Source organism: Thrips palmi, unplaced genomic scaffold (assembly GCF_012932325.1).
Source record: "Thrips palmi isolate BJ-2018 unplaced genomic scaffold, TpBJ-2018v1 HiC_scaffold_5, whole genome shotgun sequence".
Lineage (NCBI taxonomy): Eukaryota > Metazoa > Arthropoda > Insecta > Thysanoptera > Thripidae > Thrips > Thrips palmi.
In genome coordinates, this window is record NW_023144632.1 from 2,694,803 (window position 1) to 2,708,057 (window position 13,255).

General features: G+C 52.0%; 1 protein-coding gene across 1 annotated transcript in view; it reads right to left on the reverse strand.

Annotated features, from left to right (window-relative positions):
* Positions 1–13,255, reverse strand: part of LOC117650358 (hypoxia-inducible factor 1-alpha-like) — a 104,422-nt gene that overhangs the window by 47,447 nt on the left and 43,720 nt on the right. The window lies entirely within an intron of this gene.

A 13,255-nucleotide genomic window follows, 5' to 3' on the forward strand; every position in this document is an offset into this window, starting at 1 on the left:
ACACTTGAAGTGCACTGTAAATTCCTTACGGTGAAAGGCTGCACCCCTATATTCACTGTAAAAAAAATTCTGAAATTTCAGTACAATTTGTTCAGACTTTGCAGTCTGAATCGGTAATTCAGAAAATTGCTTTGAATTTTCAGACTAGGAACTCTGAAATTTGAGATCACACCGGTTAGTCTGAATTTTAAGCAAAAGGTCTGAAAATTCTGATAGTTTTCAGACTTGTCATCCTGAAACCTGTTTTCATAATTTTGGTATGAAAATTTTGACAGATTGTCTACTAATCAAGTCTAGGCGTAAGGCGTTGTATCAATTTATCGGAAATAATAATGTACACCCGCGCTTCACGCAGATTTGTCTGTGTACGGTAGATTAACCGTAAGAGTTGTCCGAACTTGCACTCTGGACTTGCCGAAAGGAGCTGGTATCTTCTGAAGAGAGTCACGCGGCACGGCTTCCCCCGCCGCCAGGCAGCGCCCGTAGCGCAGTGGTACCGAGCTCGTCTCGTAACCAAAAAGTCCCGGTTCGAACCCGGGCCGAAGCGAACAAGTGTAAAGTGGAAAGAAGGTACCGTCACACGTTGGTGATTCAAATTGTTCTCTTTTTGATTTCTCTCTCTTTGATTTATAGATGGCACTTTTATTTAATATTTCAGAGTAGCAGTCTGAAAATGTTGTTCAGACAAGTAGTCTAAATTTGGAATTCAGACAGAATGGTCTGAATAATTACTCTGAATTTTCAGACCACTAGTCTGTTTAAAAACTTCAGACTAAAATTATGAAATTTCAGTAATATTTTTTTTACAGTGTTATTATGGAGATTTGCACCGTAATACAAACGAAATTCGTCAAAATATCTATAAGGTACAGTGAATTCTCAATGGTATGCATGTTATAAAGTCATCTGCACCAGCACAACATAGAACACTTTCGCCACAATATAGAGAATCTTCACTATACAACATTTAGAGTGTGCGAAAACTGCAAATTCTGCACTCCCAGGTGCGGAGACCGAAAATTCCGCACCTCCGCATTTCCAGTATCGTGCTCTCCACACTAGGTTTCACAGTGGAGGCGCGGCGCGGCGCGGCAAGTGGCGGTCGGAAAGTGCCGCCGCAAGTCGACAGTGACGCGGGGTATCGACGCCACTCCACGACACACCTGCCCGTCTCAATCTGCCGCGAATAAATCACCGCGGCGACACGGCGGCCGGGCAGGCAAGGGGTATCGCCACACCGACAGTGAGCCGCGCCACGCGCCGAGCGCCAAGCGAGAGAGGAGACAAAACGACGCGTGTCACTCACGGTCACGGTGTCACTCGCGTGCCGACGGCGGCAGCCCGCCCAGCGGTATCCCTGCAGCAGACTGATTCCGAGAGTTGTTTCCGTCGCTCTGTCTCTCTCGCACCTGCGCGGCACGCCGCTTGAGTGTGAGAGAGACAGAGCGACGGAAACGACTCTCGGAATCAGTCAGCTGCTCTCAAAATTTTCATTTGTAAATCCAAAGGCTGCGACTCGGCGGTGCGGCGCTGGCCGAGAGGCAGCACCACGACCAGCGCACTGGCGGCGGCAAGCTTCTCTTAGAGTGAGGGGCCGGCCGCACAGTGGGCCAGAAGGCCGGTGGAGGCGGACACAACTCTAGACGCGTTTTGAGCTCCAGAGTCGCTAAACAGGCCTCGAATCGAACGTGTGACCCCTCCAATGGATTCCTCGTTCGGAGAGCGATTCATTGGTGGGGTCACACGTTCGTTTCGAGTCCCATTTAGCGACTCTGGAGCTCAAAACGCATCAAGAGTTATGTCCACCTCCACTGGGTTTCTAGCCCACTGTGGGCCGACTGGCTGGCCTCAGCGCACTGGGCTGGCCTAGTGGCTGTCCTAGGGGTGGGCGGGCCAATTGCCGAGCCAGGCGGGGCTGACTCCAACAGTCGCTTTCGTCGCTCTGTCTCTCTCACACCTTCAGGGGACGGACCAAGAAAGTCAGAGAGACAGAGCGACGAGAGTGACTCTCAGAACCAGTCTGCAGGCGGTGGTCGCAGCGCCAGCGGCACCGGCGGCCCTAAGGCACCACCAGCGCCCCACACCGTCAGTCTTACGACAGCCGAATTTCCCTGGCAAAAAGGCGCATATTAAATTTAATAAATAATTAATTTGTAATTAATTATTTTTTTATAAGAGTTGACTTTAATTAAATTTTGTTAAATGCTAATTAAATCTTGTTAGTGGCCAAGAATAGAGCTATCTATGAACACGAATAGACTAATTAATAGGTCAGGCTGAAATGAAATTTAATTATTTTTAATATGTGAATAATAAGTTTTAATTATATTTAATTAAATTTATAAGCGCTAATTAGAGCTTTATTAAGCTGTAGTTTAATTAAAACACATATGATTTAATTAAATCCCTACCCACGCTAACGAAAATGTTGCATACCAGTAAGTCAGTCAGTGTTGAGATCTGCTATTTGAGCGTGAGACGGCATTCTCCATGGCCGTCCAACTCTCCAACACTTGTGTGTCTGAGGCAAGTCTAAAAATCACATCACACTTCCTTGAGCGCGATGGAGGAGAGTGAATAGCCTGCGCGACTAGTGCATGTGGCGATGTGAGTCAACACCGCGAGCTAAGGGACTAAAGTAGACCTCAGCGCCATCTAGCGGCGGACAGACTTTTATTAAACTTAATTAAATCTTGCAGGGGATAACACCAAGTTCCTTAACATATGGCAACACCACTTACTCGAGAGAGGATTTAACGACGAATATGACTCGACACTCTTGTTTGTCACCGGACTTTTCAAAGAAACCTTTGGCGAAATCACACTTAACATTAACTACATAAAGTCTTTATTAAAAATGATAATAAAAGCTAATAAATGTTTATTAAACCCTCTTTGTTAACAAGTTTTAATCAACATTTAAAACCTTTTATAAACGGTACTTGTTAAAATTAATTAAAGTCAATAAGCACCCGTGATAAAATTAATTAAAACACAGCCCCTAATAAAAAATTAATTAAGAATTTATCAAAATTTATTAAATGTTAATAAAAGTTTTTTACGAGGGTTCGGCTGCCGAAAAATAGCCGCGGTCCATCTGGTGGGCCTGCCTTTGCCTCCGTCTCTGTTTGCGGCGCGGTGGTCGCGCGGGTAGTCGGCACTTCAGCACGCCGCGCCCAGCGCCACCAGCAGACAGCGATTCCCAGAGTCGATTCCGTCGCTCTGTCTCTCTCGCACTCATGCGGCCTTCCACATAGACGCGAGAGAGACAGAGCGACGAAAACGGCTCTCGGAGTCAGGCTGCAGCAGGCTCGTTCCAAACTGCGCCCTGTCTCTCTCGAACCCTTCCGCGACGCCCCACGAGTGCGAGCGAGCGAGACGGCGCGCCACGCTCCAACGCCTCGGCGCCGCAAACACACCAGCAGACCAGCAGACCAACAGGCGCGCAGAGGTGACCGCCGGCCGAGCCTCGCGCCGTGCCGCACGGAGTCCAGAGTGCACTGTGAAACCAAGTGAGGAGAACTCTGCTCTCGAAAGTGAGGTTGTTGAGTTTTCATTCTCCGTACTTGGAGGAATAGAGTTACGCAGAGGTCTAGCACCTCGGCGTCCAGGTCTAGCGCCTCGGCGTGCAGGTCTAGCACCTCGGCGTCCACGTCTAGCACCTCGGCGTCCAGGTCTAGCACCTCGGCGTCCAGGTCTGGCACCTCGGCGTCCACGTCTAGCACCTCGGCGTCCAGGTCTAGCACCTCGGCGTCCACGTCTAGCACCTCGGCGTCCACGTCTAGCACCTCGGCGTCCACGTCTAGCACCTCGGCGTCCAGGTCTAGCACCTCGACGTCCACGTCTAGCACCTCGGCGTCCAGGTCTGGCACCTCGGCGTCCACGTCTAGCACCTCGGCGTCCACGTCCATGACCATGACCAGGGCACCGTGCCACTACCAGTGCGGCAACGCTATCCGTGGGCGCGCGGCGGGGGGTCGACAACCGCCTAGAGGCACCCTGCCTTGCCTAGCCCCCCCCCCCCCCCCCAACCTCCCCCTCCTCCACCACCACCAAAGCACAGCAGCCCACGCATTCAAACACGCATGCAAACAAGCTTAGTTTACGACTTACAGCAGATTCAGTTGACAATCGTCAACTCCTGCCCTCCCTCCGCCTATTCCTGGATTTTCAGCAACCGTCCGCGCCCAGCCCCAGGTCATGTAAAAGGGACAATACAATAATTAAGAAGAACTTGGCGGCAACAACGTAGATTCCGGATTTTTAAGGAGAAGGCAATGTTGCGGCTTTTGCCTACTTGCAGGGGCAACGTAGAGGAGTGTGCCTCATTTCCAGGCTGCCGGCTGCCTACCTCTACCCAGTATTCCCGGAAGGGGGTAGGGGTAACACCCCTTGGTTCATACCTTGGTGGAGGTGCCTCCACACCCACGAGTTAGCCGCCCCGATGGGCATCCCTGGCTCGATCCCTGGTACGCGGCAGTCAGGCGGTAGATACGGGCATAGCGAGCGCGGTATGTGGTGCATAGCGAGCGCGGTATGTGGTTGGACACTTTCATAAACACGCGCAAATAAAAGTAGAAACACTAGCCCGCCCCGGCCACCACACACTAAATATTTTTGTACAAATTTTGTACGAGACATCACAGTTTTTTGTGCACACGAACTTATCGTACAAATTTGTACAAAATTTTGTACAATTTTGTACAAAACTGGCGAAAAATGTGCAGTTTTTCGTACGAAAATTGTACGAAAATTTCGTGTGCAAAAAAAAACTGTGATGTCTCGTACAAAATTGTACATAACATTTAGTGTGCAGCCCCTATTATATTGTTAGGATACGCGCTTAGTTTCTGGACTCGAGAGTAAAAGCACGCTGACACCTTCATTTGTGTATAGTAGTTTTAAGTATGTTTCAAGTGTGAAGGTATCATCTGCTAAAAATGCATCACCCGCCATTCGGGCACGGTACGTGATTGGCACGAAACTTTTTATAAACACGCGAAATAAAATTCTAAAAAAACGTGTCGACAGCAGTGCGGGCTCGGCGTGTGATTGGCACGCTCCGCCCGATAATTTCATAAATAAACGAAATAAAGAGTAGAAAAATGCGTCGGGTGAAGCGCGGGCGAGGCGCGGCAGTGAGTCAACACAATGGGCAGACGCCAATGCGCGCAGCTGGGCAGCTGGCGATCCCTGGCAGTCCCCGCAGGCTGATTCCGAGAGTCGCTTTCGTCGCTCTGTCTCTCTCGCACCTGTACGGGGCGCCCATGAGTGCGAGAGAGACGGAGCGACGTAAACGACTTTCGGAATCAGTCCGCTGGCAGTCCCCGAGGGCCTGCGGCCTGCAGGTTTGATTCCGAACAGTGCTCCCTGTCTCTCTCGCACTCACGCGGCGTCCCGTACGGGTGCGAGAGAGATAGACTCTGCCGAGGAGGGCCTGCGCCCCCGACCCCGCTCCACATATTTTGAAAGCCCCGTGACGTCACCGCGGCGATCCGAAAGCGCCCAAAACACTGGGAAAATAGCGGGCCAGCGCCACCCAGGCCGACCGGACCGTCGAGCCTGGCACAACCAGTGTGCCGTCGTCGCTCTGTCTCTCTCGCTCTCGCGAGGCCCTCCGTACGCGTGCGAGAGAGACGGAGCGACAAAGCAGTGTCTTGGCTAATCGAGATTTGCGTCTCGGGTTTCAGAAACGAAACGCCAACCGGGCGGATTGAAGACGGCGCTCCTTTCCAAACAGCAGACTGATTCCGAGAGTCGTTTTCGTCGCTCTGTCTCTCTCGCACTCATGGGGCGTCCCGTGTGGGTGCGAGAGAGACAGAGCGACGAACGTGACTCTCGGAATCAGTCTGCAGAGACGCCTGCCAATCCTCCCTGACGGCCCGAGGGGGAGTCCGAGCCCCTCGGTGGGCCGAGGCCGCTGCATTCCGCCCTCGATTCCGCCCCGGAGTGCAGTGTACACTGTAAACACTGCGATGCCAGTGGTGGCAAGTTTGCGAGCCACTCGCCAGTGGCGCTCCATTTTGAATGCCATGTAAAATTTATCTTCTAGGCCAACATTGACCAATGGGACAAGACAAAACCTGGCGTCCCGGGCCGTTCGGAGAGCAGAGTTTCGGCATTCTGTGGGGGCAATCCAAACCGAAGACCAAACTTTGGCGTTAACGGGTCAGCCCCTTTGGAGCGGCAACCGAACTTACCAATCAAATTACAGTGTTTACAGAGTGTACCCATTCTGAGATCCCACGGAGCTCTCGGAGAAGATCCGGAGTCGCCAGGCAGGGGGACACACCGCAGCGCGAACCCCCGCCGGCCCATCCCGGCCCACCCCACCCCGACCCGGCCGGCAGTCTGCGTGGCTGCACGCAGCGGCTGCAGCGCGGTGCACGGACAGACAGCGTTTGTGGCTGCTCAGAGGGAGAGGGCTAGAATCTAGAGCTAATCTAGAGCGTCCAGCCATCCAGGGATGCTCGGCTCCACTGCTACAACACCACAGGGCCAACGCGTCGATCCAGACAAACAATGGCCAGTGAATCTCGGTATGGCCGGCGGACATAATTACTTCGCACCTTCCTAGCAGTGGAGCGGCGTAACGCCGCAGTAATGTCTATTCAAATGTCTATTCAAGGCACGTTTAAACGCGCTCTCATTCCAGGAACGTGACATCACGTCGCAACGAAAGTGACAAAGTGTCACGGTCCTTAAAGCGTTGGGTCTCATTCGTTGGAGTGTAAGTAAGCTAATTTACGGCTGATTCACATTAAAACGAATGTGGCACAGTGTGGAAAGGAGCGTGGTATTCTGAATCGTGTCAACGTGATGTCAACGTTCTTGATGAAATGACAGTGAGGCAGACGCAGTGTCCGCATCCATCCGCCACGGACTAATTGTCAGCGAAACGAGACAAAACCGGGGAGGCACCAGCAGGGTGTGTGTGTGTGTGTGTGTGTGTGTGTGTGTGTGTGTTGGGGATGGTCGGTCCGAGGAAGGGCGCAAAAAGCACCGCAAAGCGACGCCAAGCTGCGCCAAGGCTCGGGAAATGTCAACACGGGGCGGGGCTCGTCACGTGAGGCTAAAAATACGTGGCGCCTGCGTGGGGAGAGGGGGAGGGGCGGACAGCAGGTGACAAGGGGCTGACGAACAACCGCCGCCGCCTCCAAGACAGTCGGCGAGGCGGACAACGGCAACGCCATCCTCGCCTAGCCGCTCTAGGCGCGCTCCGAAGAGTGAGACACCTGTATCGGTCACGACCCCCGTGCGGGTAGGAGGAGGGGGAGGGGAGGGGGGCGAGGAGTGGGTGGAGGGGGTCTCATTTGGCAAGAGGGCGGGGGAGGGGGTGGGGGAGGAGGAGGCCACAGCTTCAAGAGGGAGTACCGCGGTATGCAGAAGGGACTATTTTTAGGGTGCGCTGAACGCTGAACTGGCCGTGTACCTACCTCCACCACCTCTCCCCAATCCCCCCCCCTCTCTCTCTCTCTCTCTCTCTCTCTCTCTCTCTCTCTCTCTCTCTCTCTCTTTCTCTCTTTTTCTCTCTCTTTCTCTCTCTTTCTCTCTCTTTCTCTCTCTTTCTCTCCCTTTCTCTCTCTCTCTCTCTCTCTCTCTCTCTCTCTCTCTCTCTCTCTCTCTCTCTCTCTCCCTCTCTCTCTCTCTCTCCCGCCGTCACGGGGGCCGTGGGGCAACCGTAAAAGCACATCAGTATGCGGAGCGTAGTGGCCATCCTTGCGAACCCTTGGCCCGGACGAACCGCCAACGATATCGCGAGGCGACGACGCGTCGACCGGACGAACCGCCAACGATATCGCGAGGCGACGACGCGTCGACACAGCCTGCCGGGCAGGCCCTGCCCCGCCAAACGGAGCACCTCGCCGCGAGCCCGCACTGGTAAAACGAAGGCATTGATACATTAAATTCGTAAAGGTATCACCTGCTAAAAAAAATACCTACGCCCTTGAGGGCGTAATCTTTCACGCCATGAGGTAATACCGTTGGAAGGGCATAAATATTTCGCCTACAAGGCCTGCATCTCTAAGGCAAGGATGTTATGCCTTTCCGGGCCGAGGAGACAGGCCACCGATTCAGGAAGGCGGGGGGATAAATATTAAGGAGGGAGGGGCTGGCAGAACGGTGAGGTTTGCTTGGGTCGTTAGCGAGTGCAATATTGAGGACGCCTTGCAGGCGCTGCAGACTCGCCAGGCTGCCGCGTACTGGGCGGGACAGTCACGCTAATGAACAGACTGATTCCGAGAGTCGCTTTCGTCGCTCTGTCTCTCTCGCACATAGAAGCGGTGCTCACGAGTAAGAGAGAGCCACTGCGACGAAAACGACTCTCGGAATCCGTGTCCAGGGTGACCTTTCGACACGCCGGACCTTCAGTGCAGCCGTTGCTTTTCACATCCATTAAGACACGACACCCCAGGCTGGGCCACACTGCAAGAAAAAGTGTGAATAGTACAACAAATGTACAACAAAAACTGTACAATAAAAGTACAACAGGGATTGTAGAAAGTACAACAAGAATTGTACAAACCACAACGAGGCCTGCACTGCCCAGCACTCGTCATGCCGGTTCCATTGTACTTTGTACAACAATTGTTGTACTTTGAAAGTACAATAAAAACCTGATAAAAAATTTGCCAGAAATTTGTGTACTTTTGTTGTGGTTATTTCCTGCAGTGCAGGAAGACCGCGGCGAAGACTCTAGACGCGTTTTGAGCTCCAGAGTCGTTAGACAGGACTCGAACCGAAGGTGTGACCCCACCAATGGATTGCTCTCCGAACGAGGAATCCGTTGGAGGGGGTCACACGCTCGGTTCGAGTCCCATTTAGCGGCTCCGGAGCACGAAATGCGTCTATGGAGTTAAGACCGCCTGCACCGGTCGTCTGGCGCACTGTGCACTGCAGCGCCACACATGCAAACACAGCTTTCCTCTTTTTTTTTCGCTGAGGAAACAAATAGTTACATCAACTGGTGGCCTGATCCCCGGCGACGACGATGACCGCGGATAAGACGGGCAGTCACGGACACGCGGCCGGCAATTGGCTGGCAAATAGTCGCCAAGGCCGAGTCCCTCTGGCTGGCTGCCTGCCTGCCTGCCTGGCTCCCTGCCTGGCTGCCTGCCTGCCTGGCTGCTTGCCTGCCTGCCTCGCTGCCTGCCTGCCTGCCAGCCAGCCTCGTTGCCTGGCTGCCTTCCTGGCTGCTTGCCTGCCTGCCTCGCTGCCTGCCTGCCTGCCTGCCTGGCTCCCTGCCTGGCTGCCTGCCTGCCTCGTTGCCTGGCTGCCTTCCTGGCTGCTTGCCTGCCTGCCTCGCTGCCTGCCTGCCTGCCTGCCTGCCTGGCTCCCTGCCTGGCTGCCTGCCTGGTTGCCTGGCTGCCTTCCTGGCTGCTTGCCTGCCTGCCTCGCTGCCTGCCTGCCTGCCTGCCTGGCTCCCTGCCTGGCTGCCTGCCTGCCTCGTTGCCTGGCTGCCTTCCTGGCTGCTTGCCTGCCTGCCTCGCTGCCTGCCTGCCTGCCTGCCTGCCTGGCTCCCTGCCTGGCTGCCTGCCTGCCTCGTTGCCTGGCTGCCTTCCTGGCTGCTTGCCTGCCTGCCTCGCTGCCTGCCTGCCTGCCAGCCTGCCTCGTTGCCTGGCTGCCTTCCTGGCTGCTTGCCTGCCTGCCTCGCTGCCTGCCTGCCTGCCTGCCTGCCTGGCTCCCTGCCTGGCTGCCTGCCTGCCTCGTTGCCTGGCTGCCTTCCTGGCTGCTTGCCTGCCTGCCTCGCTGCCTGCCTGCCTGCCAGCCAGCCTGGTTGCCTGGCGGCCTGCCTGGCTGCTTGCCTGCCTGGCCGTGGCGGTGACCTTGCAGACACTGTGAAACGAAGTCTGCGCAACGACACAGACTTGAAATGCGGAACTTTCAGTCTCCGCACTTGGGAGTGCAGAGTTTGCCAGTCTCCTTACTTCAAGTGTGCCAGTTCTCCACGTTTGCACCATGCCTAGAGACAGTGGCTCTGTGAGCTACTCTACATTTGAAGCGAGGAGACTGCAAACTCCACACGTCCAAGTGTGGAGAATTTACTATCCGCACCAGAAAGTGTGGAGTTCTCTCTCACCACTTGGTTTGACAGTGATCGGCGTAGTGTCAGTCGCATGAACGAGCAGGTATATTGATTTTGGGTCAGCCAAAATAACGCTGATGGGTGTGGTGATGCTTCATTGGTGGGAAAGGCACTGTTAGTCAAAAGAGAGGCAAGGCGCCACGACGAGCGTCGACACGGCACAGCCTGCACCCTCTGTCTCTCTCGCACTCATGGGGACTTCCGCATGGATCCGAGGGAGGGAGGGAGGGAGGGAGAGAGAGAGAGAGAGAGAGAGAGAGAGAGAGAGAGAGAGAGAGAGAGAGAGAGAGAGAGAGAGAGAGGACGAGAACGCCTCTCGGAATCGGTCTGCCGCTTAGTATTCAGCAGAAACTCGCGGGTCGAGGGCCCCTCCGGCCCCTCGGCCGAGCGGGGAAAACGCGTCACGTCGGAGAGGACGACGAAAAGGACGGTAGGGCCTACGGGACGCCAACAGGTAACTGATTTCAGAAATCCAGAAAAAAAGGAGAGGGTCGAATCGTCAGAGTTTTCGGACCAATAGCGCCCCTTCCCGCCACACTCGAAATCCCCTTCGAGATGAGGGGCCGCGCCCCCCAGGACTCGCGCCCACTGTACAGTCAGGCACCTGTTGTCCCGCAAAGCCAACAGGTACCGCGGCAGGCGCGCCAGCCACTGTACTCGGCGATACCCCGCGCCCAGCTCGCCCGGAAAGTTCAACGCGAAGAGTCCGTCGCGCAGAGTAGCGCCGACGACTCAAGTCTCCAATACACTCTACCAAAAATGTCCTGTAAATGCCGTTAATTTATTACCAGTTTTCACTGTAGGTCAATTCACAGCGTTTACTGTGATCTGCTCACGGGATTCACTGTGATTTTGTTCGCGGTGTTCACTGTGATCTGGTCCCCAGTAAACACTGTGAGGATGACGCCGCTGAGCACCGACGTACTGCAAATCAGGCTCCAATTCACGGCGTTTACTGTGGCCAGATCACAGTGAACACTGTAACTGAGAACACAGTGAACGCCGTGAACTAGTTCACAGCAAACGCCGTGAATTGCATAACAGCAAACATTGGTAATAAATTAACGGCGTTGACAGGACATTTTTTGTAGAGTGTAGATGGCACTGTGAAACCAGCGGGGAACTCCACACTCCCTGGTGCGGAGTAATTCTCCACATGTGTGGAGTTTGCAGTCTCCACGTGTGGAGTAGCCCACAGACCCCCTGTCTCTTGGCATGGTCCAGACGCGGACAACTCTAAGTGCGGAGACTGCAAACGCTGTAAACTCTGCACTTCCAAGTGCAGAGACTGCAATTTCCACACCTCCGCATTTCAAGTGTGTGGTGTTCTCCGCACTCGAATTCACAGTGAGGTGACGGAAGCAGTCCGTGGCGCACCATCACGATTTTCTACATGGTGCGCACACCAACGTAGGGTACAGTACACTGCAAGAAAAAGTGTGAATAGTACAACAAATGTACAACAAAAACTGTACAATAAAAGTACAACAGGGATTGTAGAAAGTACAACAAGAATTGTACAAACCACAACGAGGCCTGCACTGCCCAGCACTCGTCATGCCGGTTCCATTGTACTTTGTACAACAATTGTTGTACTTTGAAAGTACAATAAAAACCTGATAAAAAATTTGCCAGAAATTTGTGTACTTTTGTTGTGGTTATTTCCTGCAGTGTAGGAGGGCGCCGTAGGGGTGAGAGAGAGAGAGAGAGAGAGAGAGAGAGAGAGAGAGAGAGAGAGAGAGAGAGAGAGTTTAGTTTATAAAAATGTTTTATTGGGGGGATTTGAATTAACAATCATTGGGATGATGTAGGACTAGAGTCAATTTGGTACAATGAGCATGCTGTTTTTATGCTTCTTGAGGTTTTGATGTGAGTGGTGAGTGCCGTTTTTACATTTTGTTTGATAACTTGAAACACATTTTTTTTTTTTTTTTTTTAAATAATTTTACATTAGAAAAAGAAAGGAGAAATAATTAGATTGAATTGACACCATTTTAAGAAATGTAGAAACAAAAGTAGCAAAAATTTAATTGAAGCAAAAAGAAGAAATTTTATTTAGTTATAGTTTTAGATTTTGAGTTGCTTTGAAAAGGATATGATGAAGAATGTGGTAGATTGAGCGCCTAGCAGGTAGGCCTCCTGGTCTTCTTCAGCGCGTGGCAGTGGTGCGTGTTGCCTATGCCGGAGTTGGCAGGCGGCTCGGACTGGCTGCCTCACATCTTCTTCTTCTTTCGTTTGGGGCTTTGGATTAAAAACTGGATTGGTTGGATTGGTAGAAAAATAAGCAAGATTGGGAAAAAATTATAGTATAAATTCTTGCAGTGCATTTTTTAGGAGAAATTTTTGGGCAAAATTTTCTTCATTTTTTGTGAGAATGGCATGGGCAAATTCTAGTTTAAGTCTATATTGAACTCTCTTCTTGAAAATTTGGAGATATGCGGGGATAGGTGGTGATTCTTCTTTGATGACATTCATGTAGCATCGGTAGATAGTACTCTTGGCCAAAGAAATTAGGAGGTTTGAAAGTCTGCCTGCTTCGGATGTTGGAGGGAAGCCAGTCAATGCCTGATGGATATTTAAGGGTGATGCACTTCCATTGATTTTCTGTATTTTCAGAGATGCAAAACTCCACAAGGGATGGGTTGTTTTGCAGTGAAAAATCATATGGGAAATGTTTCCGTCTTGATTTGGGCACCAAGGGCAATTGATTTCATTTATAACTCTCCATTGGTATAATTTTCTTGGTGTAACGAGGGCATTGTTTAGTAGCCTCCATGAGATGTCTGAGTCCTTTTTATCAATGGGACTGTGATAGAGAGATTTCCAATTAATTTTTTGATCCAGTAGTTTTGGTTTGCCACTTATTTTTGGTCTTGAGATTAGAGGATCCAGGCAGGCTAGATACATTGTTTTTTTAGTAGAAGGGAAAGAGACAATCTTCTTAGATGATGGAGACTTGAAGTTGAATTTTATGGTGGAGGTTTGTGTTGCTTCTTTATCCATCTTCTTGTTGAAAAAAGTTTTCATTTGATTGTAATTATATGATATTCTTCTATTAGTGGTGCTTGAGGACTGCGTCAGTTGAATAGTGTTCCAGGATCCATCTTCATTGAGGAGTTTTTCCAAGGTGGTGTGACCTATTTGTTTCCATTCTGGGATTATTTGGAA